Source organism: Uloborus diversus, chromosome 8, assembly GCF_026930045.1.
Source record: "Uloborus diversus isolate 005 chromosome 8, Udiv.v.3.1, whole genome shotgun sequence".
Lineage (NCBI taxonomy): Eukaryota > Metazoa > Arthropoda > Arachnida > Araneae > Uloboridae > Uloborus > Uloborus diversus.
The window spans coordinates 22,175,155-22,194,142 of record NC_072738.1 but is presented as its reverse complement, the minus strand read 5'-3'; positions in this window follow the sequence as shown (position 1 = coordinate 22,194,142).

The window sequence follows — 18,988 nt, the reverse complement described above, 5'->3', positions numbered from 1 at the left end:
ATCGTCCATTTTTGACACATTCATTGTGACAGCCCTATTTCCCGCTCGCGTAGGGATACTTCTCTGGTGGAAAGCTCGTTACGTCACTTCCTTCGATCCTTCAGCCGAAGGTGATGTATCGTCCACCACTTTTTCATTAAATTTCACCAGTCAATGCGCATGCATCTTGGCGCGTGCTTGGCGAAATAAAGAGCGATAAACATACAAATTGTCTTATTACTTAAACGACGTTATAGATCGCAACACTGCAAAACGGATATCTGTTGTATTGCTAGTAAAAAGGCGGTATTTGAAAATAAATAAATTATTTTATAAATAAAGTTTAAGTTCCTCCTTTTCTTTTGAAGATACTTTTCAGCAATAAAAAAAGGTTAAACACAATTAAATTTCGAAATAAGTAAAATAATCAAAGCAGAAGCAAGTAAAAGCAGGAATATAGCTTCTTTTTGTTTCTAAATTAGTTTTTTTCTTAAATTTAGGAAAATCTTGTTTTTAATTTTGTATTATTTTCTCATTTCTCTTTTTGAGGATATTTTCGTATTATAATTTTCTGCTTTACCTTTTAAGAAATAGTAATTACTTCAGAAGCTCAGAAAATAACGCAACAAAATGAAAAAAAAAAAAAAAAAAAAAAAACAATAAGGACTGAAATCACGTGTTTTGGGCATCAAAACGCTGCTTTTTTTAATGCAAAAAATAAATGAACTTATGTTACAAAAATTCTTAATAAAGTTTGAAATAACGTTTTACTTGATATATAAGCATTCATCTTTCAGGATTTTTCATTTTGTACACTTTTATGAATTTGCTCCCTTGCTAAAAGTACTTAAATAGGGTCCTTTATAGTCTTTTATAGTCCTATAGACTGCAAATGTCAGCATTTGCGGAGGCATTCCTCTTTTTAACAATACGTCATTTTATAATATCCGGTTGGATGACATTTTCTGAATTTCGTCTTTATTTGTCCCCACTTTTGCAAAATTTTCCCAGTCGTCTTCCCAAGACGGCTGAAAAGCTTCTTAAAATGTCCCAAAAATTCCTGATTTTAGCAAGGTCTGGTGACTTCGACAAAAACGCCACGGTCCCATGCATTAGAGGTTTCAGGGTCACGGATTTTTCAATCAGCCTTCTTGGCAGCCAGTATTCTTGGAAGAAAGTCGCTATGACTTATTACACACCTAACACAACACAAGTTCCCCTCATGCAAGCGATTTACCTCTGAAGTTAAGTCAGTCTCAATTCGAGGCTCCCTAATTTTTGTCTGAGGGTTTTTTTTTTTTTTTTTCTGATTCTACACATATTGAAAGCAAATGCATTGATGCTAGAAATATTGTTCGTAAAAATTCCTCCTTCGCCCACTTACATAAAATTTAGTTATGCATTACATGATTACAATGATATTCTAGTTATTTATTGAATCATATGCTTGGACAGAAAGAAAGACATAGAAACTTTCCTGTTTTAACAAGGGGCAGTTCTTCAGTCTTTAAGAGAATAATAAAGTACGCAGAGCCCGATTAAGATATGGAGGGGCCCCAGGCAAAATATTTTTTGGGGGACCCCTGTATTAAAACTTTATAACTTCAGCCGTTGGCTGAAACAATTTTAGCCATAGACTAAAGAAATTTCAGCCATTTGGGGGCCCCTAAATATCCGGGGACCTAGGCCAGTGCCTAGTTGGCCTGTTCAGTAACCAGGCCCTGAAAGTATACATGAATTTTCCACCTGGGGCAAAGGGTCCCGACTAGCTCCCCCCTAGAGCCCTAGATCCGGTGCTGATAGGGCTTTCATACTTTTTTGTAAAAATCAAGCTCTGGATACCAATTGTAAGGCAACTGCGTCAAATAATACATCATTCTTCCAAGGTTCACGGCCTAGAATCTCGCACATTTGTGATCTGATTGGCTCCATCAAATTTTGCATTCACTAGATGACTCATAAAAAGTAAGAAATATTACTTTCCTAAAAAAAAAAATAAGTTTAAATTGTTTTTTAATAGTTTCAACGAGGCAACTGGATGTAGTCTAAGTCAACTCTGGAAAAAAAAAAAAGAACATCCAAATGGGAATTTTTTTTAAATTGTCAATTGAAAAACGTATTAAACCGAAACCACATTTAGGAAACTAAAAATCATAATCGAAACTTCCATATTTACCTCAATGGGAAAGAGAAAGACAAATTGTCACATTTAGGGCACTGATAAGTCATTATTTTCTGTTCTTTTGTCACTTCTGCACATATACTGCAATAGCACTTATTTTCACACGGCGTTAATTTTCGCGAACCAATCAAAATAACGCGAAAATAAGTGTTTTCCGATTATATATCCTTTTGTCATTATGAGGTCAACCATGGCCTTTTCTAGGTTAACAAATCATAGGTATGCAACGAATTTTATTTTTTATTCACTAAAGTAAATTCTCGATAATCCGCGGCCTTTGGCGCTTTCAAAAAAAAAAAAAAAAAAAAACATTTTTTGGCGGTGATTAACTGAATGCAGTTAAATGCACCCATATTGATTAAACAAGTACAAAATCTGTCTTTAGAAATTGCTATTTCTCTTACCTTTCGTTCCAATGACAAAATGACCATTTTACTTTTCTTGGTACCAAAACAGTTGCAAACCAATTTTTAGATCTACACTTTTTACGTGCGTAAACGAATGACCAGACCATTCTTGAAAAAATCCTCTCCCTTCTCTTGCTCGTTTTTGGTGTAACCTAGCTTGATCTGTTGAAATTATCTGCTTGCACGATTTGCTGGCATATGTAGATAATTCGATTGCAATAATGAGAGATGTTTTAACCTTTTTAATGTATTTTTTGCATATAATATTATCGTATTAGCTATTGTTTAAATGTGAGCCAGTGATAATGATCCTTTCAGCTATAGTCTTTTTAAGCTACTAAGCATTTGCGTTGTTTTCTTTTAATTTAACAGATTATCCACGGCTATCGAGCCACTTTAATCTGCAGATAATAGAGAGTTTACTGTACATTAACCAGACCTTAAGAACAAGGAACAACTTTTTTTATACAAGTAAACTACAATGAACCAAGAATAAACAAAACGTACTGTAAAACAAGATCAGGTAGTCTTGACGTGTTGCATGCGTACTTGTATTGCCCGATGAGAACTAGCTACTTATTGACAACGCTTTATCATTTTCTGATGACGATAAAGTCACGATCTAGTAAACTTTTATTATACTATATCAAAAATGAGAGACAAATCCTATAATTTGCACACCCACTTCATACAATATTACAATTCAGAAGGAAAAGTGACGATGCCCTTCATTTTAATGGAGCTATAATAATGGATTTTAACACCACAATCCATGAAACGATTCTCTTAAAGATTCGGGAAATCACCTTAGAAAGCAGAAAAGATGGTTACCATAGACTCCTTTTATCTAATTCTAAGTTATATTTCAATTCCTATGAAACAATAGCAAAACATTCTTATTGAGTCACTTCTCCTTTAAACTTGTGAATCAATCAGCACTTTGGTTGAGGCGAAGGGGAAGTCCCCCCCCCCGCGTTCGTGCGAGCAAGCTAAGTGGAACAACTATTTCAGAAAGTTTGTTCTAAAAGTCGATTTGTTAAGATTTTAAAAATCTATATTAATGTATGCAATAGATATATGTGGAGGAAAAAACTCCTTGGGGCATGTTCTAAAAGAGTAACAAAATACTATAATTATATTCTCAAATTAGGAATGGATTATTATTTTAAAGATATGATAGTGACCATATTCAAAGAAAAATATGCGCACACTTTGACATTTGTTGCCTTTCCTGCACTGATAAATTTGGTCAGCATGTATCAGAAAGAGCGCTCACTTCAACAAGAAAATACTGTTACTAATAATATTATCCCCTACTAAGTTTCTAAAAACACTTTTTTCGCTCCTGCTTTTATACTTTTAGGTTTTCTCCTTGATAACTGTTTCTTTTAGACCCTAGAATAAAACAAGTGTTTCTATTTGCTGTCGGGAAAGGTGTAATTTATGGCTTATAGTCAGTTAAAAAAAAGTGTACAAATCAAAATGTCCTTGTTTTTTTTTTTATTTTTTTATTTATTTTTTTTATTTTCATGAAAATGTAGGAAATAGTAAAGCAAACAAATGAAACTCAAGTGTTTGATGTCTTTTACAATGTGTTTTGAAAACAAAAGTTATTTTCCACTTTTACAGTCTAATGTTAAAAATCTTTTTAATTCTTCATTTATTAATATTTCTCTACAGTATAATTCATCCGAACAGGATATAAATTACCCAAAAAATAATTTTAAAATAAACAGAAGATTTATGTATTCATATAACGGAAGAAAATTCTGTCATCAAGCATATATTTGTGTGTATTGTGCATTTACCAAATGTTTCAGAAAATAGTACACTCTTAGCTTTAGATTTTATTTCAACTAAAAATGCTTTCGCCATTGCTGCAAACTTACAATACAATCTGTCTATAGTTTGGGCAAACATAACATGGCAGCATTGTGAAGGCAATGCAGATAATAATCACAGCATTATGATGCTGCAGGGTTAGACTTGCCTGAAACCATAGCATTCTAAACTAAAATAACATTAAACATATCTTCACAGAAAATTACTGAGAAAGCAATGCACAAAAGTAAACCAAGAGCATCTACATGAAACACAATTTACAATACCTGGGACCTGGGAAGGTTATAAGAATATTTAGGAAGCATCTGTGCATGATATTTACACACACACACAACTTATATAACTTGTTTTAAGAAACAGCAAGAAGTATTACGTTGTTCAAATGAAAAAAAAAAAATTTCTTATAGCATAGCAGCATGCTTCATGCAATAAATGAGCAAGTATTTAAATAGTTCAATAACATTTTTAATGGAAAAATAATTAGTTAAATTAGCTGTATTTTTTAAACAAATAAACAAAAGAGGAATATTTACTAGAGTTCTAGACTTTACAACACAGGCCATATTGGTATATTAAATGTAAATCTAAGTAAATGCAAATCAGGAAAAAGAAACACATTTAGAGCTACAAGGTACCCATTTTTCAATGCAAAAACACGTGAGCTGATTGAAAACATCTGACTAGATTTTGTCTAACTTTTTAAAGCAGGAAAAAAAATCTTACCAGAAATTTTTATATTTACAAGCTCACACCTTTTAGCACTGAAAAGGTAATGCCAAAACATGCAATAGCAAATTTTTGCACTTATAAATTTGTTGAATATATCTGCGCCTCTATATTATCTAAGTATGGATTGAAAATGGTAAGGGAAAAAAAGATGTGTGCCATTTTGATTTTTAACATTTTAGAATGTTTGACATTTTTAACTTAAAATAAATACAATGAATGTAATGCATTAAAAAATGAAATTCTTTTGTCTCCCATTTTCCGTGATACAATTTTCCATTATATCTGGCTACTACAATATATAAACTTGATATATTGCACTAATGGTATCAAACTTGAGAAAGACATGTATTTATATAGTATGACTTAAGATCAATACCTTTAAACTTACAGCAGTAACCTAGACACACAACCTTAATATATGGCACCCAGCAAAACAAACTAAAATTTATAAAACCAATATCTATCGACAAAACATGTCACATTACTCCACTTCAAAAATCTTGAGAAAAAAAAAAAAAAACAAATAAAATGAGTAGGCAACATACGTATTAAATAATTTTGAGGAAATAATTAAAATACACGTACGTAGATTTTTAACCCCATTACCAATAATTATAGTCCATTTAGCGAGAGCTGATAGTAGACGTAAACAAAGCAACGTGACAATTGGCGTTACCGCTGTCTGCTTGGCGCTGGGATGATTGAAAGCAGCGCCTATCAGATAAGCGAAATGTCCGCGCTTTCAACGCGAACAGCATTGCCAAGCAGGTGAGTAAGTCATGGAAGTAGTAACCTTTGTTTACTTCTTCTATCAGCTCTCGCTGAATTGAGTAGAGACCAGGCAAAACACGTGCTGCATATATGCTTCCTTATTCTATGCATTGAAGAAAGGGCTCATCACAATTCCAACACATGCATGATATTTGCTTTGCATATTTATGTCTTACGTGATTCTTCTTTTTTTTTCAGATTTTACTGAGCTCAAAAGTAGTCATTAGCAGTACATTAGCTGATGGAGATAATAGGTACACAATGTACCTAAATTGAGGGGGGGGGACGTAACAAAAGGAATACCAAATATACTTTATTTTTTACAAAAATTGAAATTAATATACTTCCATGCGACTGTTCACCTTCATGAATGGATATATACTCAAATAAAATAATAAGTTTCAACAATTGCTTACATTTCTTTATTTGGAACAAAATTAAAACCTTGAGTTTGAATTTTGCTTCAATTTCTAAAAGCAAAATCAGATCAGTACAATGTTTTTTTTTTTTTTTTTTCCAAGCATGTCCGAATACAAAAGCATCAATTTCATATTTTCGGCTTTCAGTGCGTGAAATACGCTTGGAGATCATTAATAATACTGTCAGGATTTTAAAAACTACATAAGATTTAAGAAATTGATGCTTTGTTAATCTGAATGTAGGTGCGTTAAATCCAGCGGACACAAAGTAAAAAACAGTACTATTGAACAGTTTTTTACAAAACATATTTTGCACTAAATAAAATCAGACCTTAAATTTCGACTATGAAAATAAAATCAATGGGGGTCCCAATCAATGCTTTCTCTGCACAGTAGGAAATCGCAAAAAATTCAAATAATACAATAAAATTCCACATGTAGGAATGTATTACTTAAAAACAGGAACATCATGCAGCAGAACTTCGATCAGAATAAGTAGTAATTTAAATTCAGTAAAACAATTTTACGCCAAGCAAATGATCCATTATTTCAAACAACAAAAATACATTTTAATGCATAGCAGATAATTTCAATTGGAAGATAATTACTAAAAATATTTGATTATAATAAAATAACAATATTTCCCTTTTACTTAAGAGACAAACATGCTGCATTCCTTTCACAAGAAAACACCACAACATGAAGCAAATATTCCGTCAAGGTTAACATAAAGTATTTAGTTTGGCGAGAACTAGTTCAGCGAGTTTACTCCATGCGCATGCGCATTCGACTGGTGAAATTTAAGGAATTAGAGCCTACTCACTTTTTCCCAGTCCATCGGCACACTACTCTTTCTAGGCTCTATACTCCTTAGTTATCGCCATGTTTAAAAAAAAAAAACTACTCTATTGATCAAAAATGAATTTCGATGAAATATGTTTATTTCAGAGTAAAAAGACATAAAATATCATTACTCTTTATTGATTTTATTTATAAATCCCGAGTAAACTACTATTTTTATCCAAAATTGCATTAGGCGCAGCGCCATCTGATGAGAGAATTCGTTGTTATTATTGAATTCCATTCAATTGATTGTGACGTTTTTTGGTCTCCGTTTGCAAAAAAGTGTGCTAGTTTGGGTGTGGGAACATTGCAATTTTTTGATAAGACCACTCCAACGATGGCAAATACAAAAATTGTATTTGCCATCGTTAAACGACTCGTTTACGTTAATCGGTAAACGACTTGTCACAATACAGGTTTCGTCCCACGGTCTAAAGGTATTTATGAGCAAGCGAACTCATGCTTGTAGTTAATGATTTAACTTTAAGATGGCGCAACTGAAATTAGGTTGCGTAAGTAACACGTTTTATTTTGCCATCTACAATCTAACTAATTAACTATACTTACTTTTTTTTAATAAACAAATGTACGTAAACTACGTTTTCGGAACTTGGATCGTTAAAACTAATTTTTTTATCATTCATCTGTAAACTCTAAGATCCTTTGCACCTGATTCAAAAAATGTTTATCATATTTCGCAGGGTTTGGGGTCAAAATGTCGCCACCGAAATGTCGCGGGACAAAATGTCGCGGCCAAAATGTCGCCGGTCCAAAATGTCGCCAGGCCGAAATGTCGCTTGTAAAAAATGTCGCCAGGCCAAAATGTCGCCGGTCCAAAATGTCGCTTGTCCAAAATGTCGCCAGGCCAAAATGTCGCCGATCCAAAATGTCGCCGGTCCAAAATGTCGCCGGGCCAAAATGTCGCCTGTCCAAAATGTCGCCGGGCCAAAATGTCGCCGATCCAAAATGTCGCCGGCCCAAAATGTCGCCGGGCCGAAATGTCGCCGGTCCGAAATGTCGCCGGTCCAAAATGTCGCCGGGCCAAAATGTCGCCGGGCCAAAATGTCACCTGTCCAAAATGTCACCTGTCCAAAATGTCGCCGGGCCAAAATGTCGTAGAACCAAAATTCGCTCATTCAGTTGGTAAGAAAAATGCAAATTTACAAAAATGCTGTTTAACACCAAATTTGCAGAATAAATGATTACTGCCTTTAATGAATGTCTTCGTTGAAAATGGGACTGAACTAACTGAGTTTCTTGATGAATTCTAAAAAGATTATTCCGTTTTGATTCGCAACTCTCGGCTGTTTTTCAGCAAACAAATAGAATACAAGCGTTACGTTATCTTATTTCTTGTGACTCGCTATCTACCAACTGTAAAACGTTCTGACGGCGTTCAGTTCTGACGTTCGATAAATTTTTTAAAACTTTTCTTCAAGAATAGTGTGCGTTTGTATGTGACCGATTTTTTGGGGCCATTCTACGTCAAAACCTGTGGTAAGAACTCGAACGATACCCGCAAGTACCCATATATGATTTAGGGCTGCGTGGTTTTTTTGCGTCAATTCGTTCAAGATAGTGGAGTAACTGAACGTTTTCATCGATATGCGTGACTGTCATTGCTCAAAAAATGATGAACGGAATCAAATAAAATGTTAGGAAGCAGCAGGGGGACAGATTTTGGGGCCAATAACACCTGAGGGTGGAGCAATCGAATGATTTTTTCCTTTCTTTTTTTTTATCTGTGACTGATATATCTCAAAAAGTAATACAGTAGACCCTCGTTTTCAGCAGGTTTATTTTACGCGGTTTCGATTATACGCGGTTGAAGATTTGACACCTTTATTTTATTTACGCAGATGAGTTTCGGTTTTACGCTGATGCGGCAATGCAAACAGGTAACATTTTCCTCTCTTTCAAAACCCAAGCTCCTATAGATTGCAGATTACTCGTAACTAACTGCATTTAGGCGTGCTAATAATCGAACTTGGGTCCTTGGAGACATTTTATGCAATTGGTTCCAGAGCTTTTTCCATTATAGAAGTAAAGTGATTAAAGTCACACAGTTCAGAACTCACTGGAAGAAGAGCTTTTAGGAGTGACAAAGGAGGTCAAAACCAACGAGGATACCGACTCCGGTGACACACAACCAAAAACGCTCACATTGAAAATTTTGAACCATTCGTAGACAATAGAAATAATCTTTTTTCTGATTTGTTAGTAAAGGAAGATTTTATCAAGGAAATGACGCAAGTGGTCATGGATGCGTTAATGCTCAGCAAAGAATTAGAGGAAAAATTCTTAATGACTACCAAAAGACTATCATAGCCAGCTCTTCTTCATAAACAGAACACGAAATTAGTTTGTTTTCTTTATGCATATTATGCATAAAAATCGATATAAGTACACATTAAACTTTTCATACAATTAGTCATCACTAGAATGAAGTATTTTTTTATCTACGGAACCTAATCCCTATTTTGAACCCATTCCCTATTTTTGATATTAGGTCTCAATTTACGCGGTTTCGATTTACGCAGCATTTCCGTGGAACATAACACCCGCGTAAAACGAGGGTCTACTGTACAAGGGTTAAGACAAAATTTGGTCTACAGGTATATCTTAAAGGGCGAGTTGCTCATTTATTTTTGGCTTCAGTCATCCCAAAAGGATGGATCACCGAACATTTTTAATCGTTTTATGTGACTGCTATATCTCAAGAAGTAATGCGAGGATTCATACAAAAATGTAGTATGCAAGTGAAATTGAACGAAAACAAGCCTTATTTTCGTTCTAAGTTGAGTTTCGTAATCGTTTACGTGAGTCAGTGTAGTTAAATAAACAATGAAAAATATACTGAATTTAAATATGAGAGGTTGAGCAAGATATCAATAAAATCTAAATTAGCCGTGTATTCCTCTCATTTTTGTAGCACTTTAACTAGCGTGGGTGTTAAATAAAAACTGAGTTTGCATTCTTATACAATTTGCGTAGTAAAAATTCAATAATTAAAACAGCATTTTTTTCTGAGAGGGGAAAACTTATTTGTTTATTATTATTATTATCAGTATTCTTTTCTTTCTGAATTACCAAGCTATATTGAGCTAGAACTATTACTTTTTGAAACTCATTTTAAAAATAAGTATAGGTCAAAATTGATCTGAATAATCTCATTGATATCAGTTATTTCACCCTACATTGTGAAATTTTTTCTTTTCTATTTAAAATTGGAAAATGTGATTCAGCTGACAAGCGCTACTTCGCAAGCATGAAAGTATCCTCTTGAAAACCTCTAATAAAATAGCTGTTCTGAAATTGTCCCCCTTGATGACCTATCGAATATATAAATTTCATGAATGTTGAGAATTGAAAATATTTGTCATCGCGTAGAGTCGTTTTTCAAAAATCTGAGTGAAAGACACCTGTTTTAGCAATTACGGGTTTCATTGATTTCAAAAGATTTGACGGTGAAGATTTCGACGTAATTTCAGAATTTTACTCATAAGACAGAATTTCCACGGCAATAATCTGTCATCTCTGTTAAACATTTGTTTTGCTGTCCCAAAATCCCGGTCGCAAAGGACATACAAATGTCCTCTCAGAGGAAGGTCTCGAGCAGTCTTGTTAAACTTCTTCAGTTTCATTTCCAGAAAAAGTCTCAGAACAGTTTTTATCTTACTTTAACCAACGTATATCTCACTGAAAACGTACAGTTTTTTTTTACAGTTCTTAGGGTGATGTTAAAAAATCTATGAGAAAATTAAATTTCATTAAGATTCCTTTCTACTTGATTTCCACCCTGGCCCGTGATTTCGAATTTTTCTAGTGAAAGGGGAGAGGGAGGATAACGGGCATATAACCAATGCAAATTTCATAGGATTGCTATAAAAAGCACTTCCACTTGTATATATAAAAAAAAAAATTCAAAGTCGGGGGCCATTCCGCCTGATCCCCTAAATTACTGACTTGTCGCTAAGGTAATAATATGCTAGAGTGAAGGAGTTATTTGTTTTTACTTCATTACGCCAAAAAATACAAACCGCCTATTCTCTTGCCATATTCACATAGCGCCTCACTATTCTTTCATTCGCCTTTAGAACAGTTTAGTTTTACTTCCATACCAATTTTTTGTCTGAATCCTTGCGTTACATCTTGATCCTTTGCTTTACATCTTGAGTATTATTATTGATCAGATTAAACGAGAAAGAGAAATCCGTTGCAGCAGCCTTTCGCATGTTTACGTTCTTAATAGTATACAGAAAAACGTATGTTTTTCTGAAAACTATTAATTTTCTGGAATTAATCTGATGCTTACGAATTAAGACAGGAGAAAACGTTTGGAATTTTTGAAGGAACTTACTTTGAAAGGCAATTAATATTCTTTCGCAACTTTTATGCTGAAAATCATCGACGTACATTTAAATTTTTCGTACCAATTGAACTAGCGAATTTTGGGCCGGCGACATTTTGGACCGGCGACATTTTGGACCGGCGACATTTTGAACCGGCGATATTTTGGACTGGCGACATTTTGGGCCGGCGACAATGTGGACTGGCGACATTTTGGACTGCCGACATTTTGGACTGGCGACATTTTGGGCCGGCGACATTTTGGGCCGGCGACATTTTGGACTGGCGACATTTTGAACCGGCGACATTTTGGACCGGCGACATTTTGGACCGGCGACATTTTGGACTGGCGACATTTTGGGACGGCGACATTTTGGGCCGGCGACATTTTGGGCCGGCGACATTGTGGACTGGCGACATTTTCGACTGGCGACATTTTCGACTGGCGACATTTTGGGCCGGCGACATTTTGGCCAGCGACATCTTGGCCGCGACATTTTGGGACGGCGACATTTTGGACCGGCGACATTTTGGACCGGCGACATTTTGGGACGGCGACATTTTGGACCGGCGACATTTTGGGACGGCGACATTTTGAACCGGCGACATTTTGGACCGGCGACATTTTGGACCGGCGACATTTTGGACCGGCGACATTTTGGACTGGCGACATTTTGGGACGGCGACATTTTGGACCGGCGACATTTTGGGACGGCGACATTTTGGACCGGCGACATTTTGGACCGGCGACATTTTGGGACGGCGACATTTTGGGACGGCGACATTTTGGCCGCGACATTTTGGCCCGCGACATTTTGGCCGCCACATTTTGGGCGTATACCATTTCGCAGATGATCCAACATAAATTTAGCGATATACTTCACTTATTAATTCCACCAGTTTTTCAACTTTACACTTTAGTTATATAAAATAAAAAAAAAATAGTTTCTTATTATACGCAGATAGAAATGTATTTATTGTTTGTTAAATAAGTGGGCGGGAACAATGTGTCGCGCCTGCATGAAATCCAAATTTCTGGCCTAGAAAGAAACCTTGGTGATCGTGGAATTATTTTCTTTTCAAATTAGTACAGGACCTGACAGCACTTCTGTAGGAAAGTTCGAGTAGGGAGAGTTTCTTTTGAAAAATGTTTCGTAGGTGTCCTAGAAAGTATTTTGGACTCGGGTGGACATCCGCCACCTGGTCACTTCTCCTGCTATGACGTCATCAAAGATGGCGGCCGCTCGCTCTCATAAAATGCTTAGTACTTCGATGGGAAGATTGAGTACGGAGAATTCTGCTTCAAAAATGTTTAGTAGGTGTCCTAAAAAGTATTTAGAGTTCAGGCCCGTGTTCAGGATTTCATAAAGGGAGGGGTTTTTGCAGGCCTGTCATTTCAAAATTCTTTTTTTTTTGGGGGGGGGGGGGGGCAAAGCATTTTCTCGATACATTTTATCCGTAAAAGCAACAAAATATGTACAAAAATGCTTAAATTCACCATGTTTGCAGGGATGTGCCAGCTGCGCAAAACTGCTCCAAAAGACTGCTAAATGAACTTTTCTGCTCTAAAATCGGACAAACTTGTGCTAAAAGTGCGATTTTGCATTTAATGTTGCAGTTCCTTCAGCATATTTGGAAGCTTTTGCATATTATAATCAAGTTTATGCATTTGGAGCTTGTTTTTACGTTTTTTTAAATATAGTCCCGTTTTTTTTTTTGCATATTTCAAAATCCGATTGCGTCCGCTTTTGAAAAATTCGATCGTTTTAATTTATTATGTGATTCGGTTCCTTTGAGTTGAAAAATTTTGCATTGACCATTATTTTCAACCATTCTTATCTTTTGTTTTCAGAAGAAGAGGACTTTTAAGTTCGTCTTCTTGCCACGCCCACTCAAAAATGTCAATCCAGTTGCATCCAAATTGATCTAAGCAAATGCCATATGTAAAAATTAATATTGTTCACCAGTTTTTAATCTTGGGTTTCTTAAGATTTTAACACAGATCCCTAATTTTGGTTGGAGACACATAAGATAGCAAAAATCGAGGAATTTTAGCGATGAATATCTAGACATTTAAAGTTCCTGAGATTCAAGCATTATTTTCATTATTCTGAGCCTGCCTCAAAATTTTTAATTAATAATTTTTTCATATTTTTTTCACACGTATTTTAAAATTCCTTTTTTATGACATCATTTCTCAAAAGCATTTTTTTTTCATTGTAATTTCATTATTAATTTTATGATTAAATATCAAACAGTTAAAAATAAAAGGTTTTAATGGTTGCCTTTGCTCTTGATCTTCAGATTTGTTAATCAAGTAGCTCAGTATGTAACATATATGTCCATGTGTATGTGTATAAGGTCAAATGTTAGTAAATAGCTTACAGGTACCAAAAAAGATTAATTATAATAGCTCTTTAAAATTAACTTGTAACTTGTTGAGGTCAAGTTTTTAAATTTAACTATTTTTTTTTGCTTTTTAAATTTTTTTTAAAAGCCTTTTTGAATATATCTTTGAGTTTTGTGTATATATATCTTATGTCGTTTACATGTATGTATGAACTACATAAAAGCAAACAAAATTTAAAAATAGATATCAAAGCACCAAAACTTAAATGTGAACAAAAGCAGTGATGTATTAAGCAAAGTAAATACAGTGGCTCCCAAAAGTGTTCGTACACCTTGAAATTTTGTAGTAAAATCAAAATAACGCAAAACTGAATTCGAATATGAAGTCCATTTTTTTTTCACACCATTCCTATGCCATTCTGAATAAAACCCAGTAGTTTTTTTCAAAATATTGCCAGATTTCATTTTTGAAATTTGTGAAAAAACGAAGAGACAGAGAAAAGATACGCAAAAAAAGTCATCGTACACTGAAATATTTTGGAATAAATTCATAATTAAAATTATCATATGTGTTTTTTTTATTATTATGTTTGCATTGTAATGATACTATAAAGTCATTTGCCTTTAATTTTTTGTGTATTTATTCCCTAATATTCTGTTTATTATTTAAAAATGGCAGGTATGCGAAGAAAACAACAAACACGATTCGAAATTTGATTTTTCCCCCCTCACAGTAGCCGTAAATTGGTTTGAAATGTCTCTAAATTGGTTAATTTATACCATTCTATAGTGCTTGATAAAATGCTTTTAACCCAAGAATCGGGTCGAAAACAAGGTAAGAAAAGTTCAACTGGCAAAGTTAACAAAGCGTGATCGGAGGTTTACAGTTAAAAAAAACATGAAAAATACACATTTCAGAACTGAAAAATTTCTGCAGAATTGAATGATTCATTTTACGTAATTTTAAGTAATATACTACCTATTCTATTAATGTATTTTACACACAGCAGAACCTCGTTTATCCAGCCCCCGTTTATCCGGATCAAATTTGTAGAAAAAAATATATTTACGTAAATAATCATTTAAACTTATGATTTCAAGAACGGAAGTTTAAATATGCGAAATACTCGGTTTTATTTTAATTAAGGTAACTACTCTTGCATAGGATGTACAATAAAGTGTAGTATTAATTCAGCAAACAATCTTACTAATATTATATATGCGAAAGTTTGTCTGTATGGATGGATGTATGGATGTATGGATGGATGTATGGATGTTTGTTACTCTTTCACGCAAAAACTACTGAACGGATTTTGATGAAACTTTACAATAATATAGCTTATGCATCAGAATAACACATAGGGTAGTTTTCGTCCCGTTATGGGGGGCAAAACCCCCTTAGGGGGGCAATAAAACACAATTTTTGTATAAATTCTCTAACATTGGGATGAAAAAATACTTGCACATATTTACATTATATGTCCATCGAAAGCTCTGATTTTTCTGCTGAAGATGACACCTGTTCGAAATTTCTAAGTAGAATAAAAAACGAGTTATGAGCTTTTTAGATCCATGTTCGAAGGCTTTCCTCAACTCAATACAGTATTTAGTGTATCATCTCAACTCCCTGTCGATAGCGACAATTGTTGTATTGTTGACTTTCTTTGCTTTTCGTGATTGTTCAAGGCTTTTCTCAAGTCAAATCTTGAAGTAAGATTTTTGCACAAGATTGGCAAATAATACATGATTTGGCTGATGATTTTCCATTTAAACGGAACTTTAAAGTAATTAATGGTTTTTATTATTATTTATGCTAATTGAACACTTACTCATTATCCAAACAACCAGCAGATCGGCAAAATTTTTGCAGAAAGATTTCCGTAGCTGATGCATTTGGCAGTTTTTTCAACGTTGCTGTTTTTGAAGCCGAAGACTACGTCATAATGTTTCTCAGCTTTCACCATGTAAAGAAAATATCGCCAATCAAAGAATTTTCAAAAGACTTTTTTTACTGTGTTAAATAATCCAGCAACTAAATTAGGCAAATCCATAAACAGCACAAAAACTTTCATTAATTTTCCTTTTTGCACAATTTCAAACAATCACCAAATTTTATTACTTATTTTGGTAACATTTGGGATGAAACTGTTTAGCGCCATTTTATGGTGACCAAAAATATCTCAGCATCTGGCGACGATATCTCTGTAACGAAAATTAATATCATATCGTTTTACAAAGTAAGGAAAGAATGGGGGAGCATCATCGAAGGTACCTCGAAACGACTTTCGCAAATTCGGTAAAATCGCACCAAGAGCCACAATGATTGAAATTTCCCGAAATAACTAAAGCAAGTATAAGGGGATTACGAGCGCAGCTACTTTTTTTTAATCACTTCGTACTTCATTAGCCATACAGAGAAGGTTTTCGACTCCATGTTAAAAAAAAAAGTATCAACAGATTAATCTTTTTAAACATGAGAAGATTAATTTCATGTTTTTTAAATTTGTATATGCTTAAATATAGTGCTTTCGTTTCTTAATCAATACTAATTTGTTTTTATACTGATTGCTATTTTAGTTTTATGGGTAAGGAAGAAACTCGATTTTTAATCACGTCAAAAAGATGTGTTTTAAATTCTTTTACTTAAAACAGAAAACAAAAGCAAGTAACGATTTTTTCTAATAATTATTACTGACCCAGGCAACGCCGGGTATTTTTGCTAGTATGATATACTTTGGATGTCAGCCCGACACTACAGCAGCTAAATTATAACTGATGAAGTAATTGAGAAAAAACGGTATGATATTGTTTTGTTAGAAATCATTGTTTTTTGGTGTAAGAAAAGATAAGTGCATATTTAAGAATATTTTTGATTATTATTAGGATTTTCGTTTATTAGGATTGCCTTTGGTCCCATCTAGTGCGGATAAATGAGGTTGTATTGCATATGTAAGGATCGTTATGAATACCACCTCCCGGAAGGAAATTTCTGGTTGCGCAAGAAAACCACAGTATTTTTCCATTTTACTGCTTGTTTAGATTCAAACCTATTATCTGTTTACTGAGCAATATATTGCAACAAGTACTTTCACATTCTTTTATGACATATGTTTTCAGGTTTTAATATTCTAAGATAACGCTTAGCAAACTAAATAGGAAGAGTTTCGATGCAGATGTAAATTACATTAACAAACGCAATTACTATGCATCTACAGAGCGGCAACACTCATCGCTTTTTGTGAAACACTGCAGATCAAAACCCCTTACGAGAAGCAATATTAAACAAAGTATTGACAGCCCATTCAACCGTTCCTTCATCTCTGTTTTTCCAAAATATGATTTTAGTTGATTAAGAGAAGACAGTCGTAAGTTGCAGGACAACTTTAAAGAGAATGCTTTTTAAAAAACGTTCTGTACACAAATTTCAACATTAAAGCTAATTTTAAGTCAAATATGCACAATTCTTCATATATTTTTTTCCCCAATGGGAGGGGTTTAACCTCTAAAACCCTCCCCTTGGACACGGCTCTGCTTATGTGGACACCTGCCATTTCGTACATTTTTTTAGCTATGACGTCATCAAAGATGGCGAGCCCGCGCTTTCGTCCCCATATAAGCCCAAATTTATGTTAATAGTACTTAACCAACAAAAATGAAAATTTGGCCAGTAAGTTACAATTAGTGTTTTTAAGGCGAATAGCAATGTATTTTTTACTGCTGCTATTAATAACTATTTTTTTTTGTTGCACTTAATAAAATTATATTTAAAAGGGGTTGTTACAAGTTGGTTTCAAACCAAGCGCGCCCATATGCAAAATAGTGTGGGGGGGGGGGGACTTAGATATTTTCCCCATGGGTTAGGAGGGTATTTTCTCCTTGGAAACCGATTTTAGGACAGATTAGAGTCATTAAAATATTTCATTTTTAATAACTTATTCATTAATGGCTGGAGAATAAATGTTTTTACATTTTTGCAAAGCAAAAAGTGCCAAAAGCAAGAAAGTTCTAATTTTAAAGGAGGGGGGGGGTGGATAGCCCCTTGCCCCCTATATGGGGGCCCTTGTTGCAAACCCGTACTATTACACTTACAGAAAGAGCAACAGGTTACTTCATTTGATCTACAAGTACAGGAAGATTTGGCACATTTCAAGCAATTACATGCTCCAGTAAAGTCGGTTGGAAATCTCTGTAAGTTCTTTTCTGGCATCAAATCATCATCTACCACTGCAAAACCAAAATCACAAGGATCTAAGTCAACAGCAACATCGTCAATACAATGTCGTTGTAGGTATGTGTAAAAATATGATTTTAATAAGTGGCTCTTAGCACTTCTGCTAGTAGGTGGCAAGTTATCAGTGTCAATATTTTTCGCATGATGATACAGCCATAACCTAAGTTGATCTAAAGATTTACAGAATGACCCTTTCCGCAGTACTTGCACTAAGTATTTTTCTGCTGATTTAAGGCTTTGCTCTGTATAAATCCAGTCAGATGATACACCAAAGCTCTCCAAATACTCTACAGATGCACAATGAAGAGCAGATTTTTTGGTACGAAATTTATTTGTTTAATCTGATCCAGGTAGTGCGTGGAGGGCAGGAAGCAACGAACATAAGTTTTCACCTTTTTTCAGTGAATATCATTAACAGATAAGAATCGTGTGAAATCATCAACTCCAGTACGCGCCCAAAGTTCCTGAACACCAAATCGTTGAAGAGTAAGATAGTGAAACAAAGTTAACACCATTTTATCAGTGTCGGCGCTAGTAATAATGATTTTAGTGAACACACACAGGGATGCAAGTTTTGAAGGAATCGACATTCTGAATCCAGCTTCCTCTACTGTCAGACAGTTTAACTCTGGGTTATTTATCTGTTTTCTACTTTGCACAGATATACAGTTAAATATTACATCATCCTCTTCATCACCATGAAAGGCACTAAAAGTGGTTGGTATTATGTGGTGTTTGGAGTCAAAGAAGCTGTCACTGTATCGGCAATGAACTTTTGCAACATCAGTTTGTTTGTTGAAGATCCCCAAAAACTGCTGAGTCGGACAGGCAATGGAATATATCTTCTGAGATTTTGACCACATCTATAACGATGCTGCTACCTTGT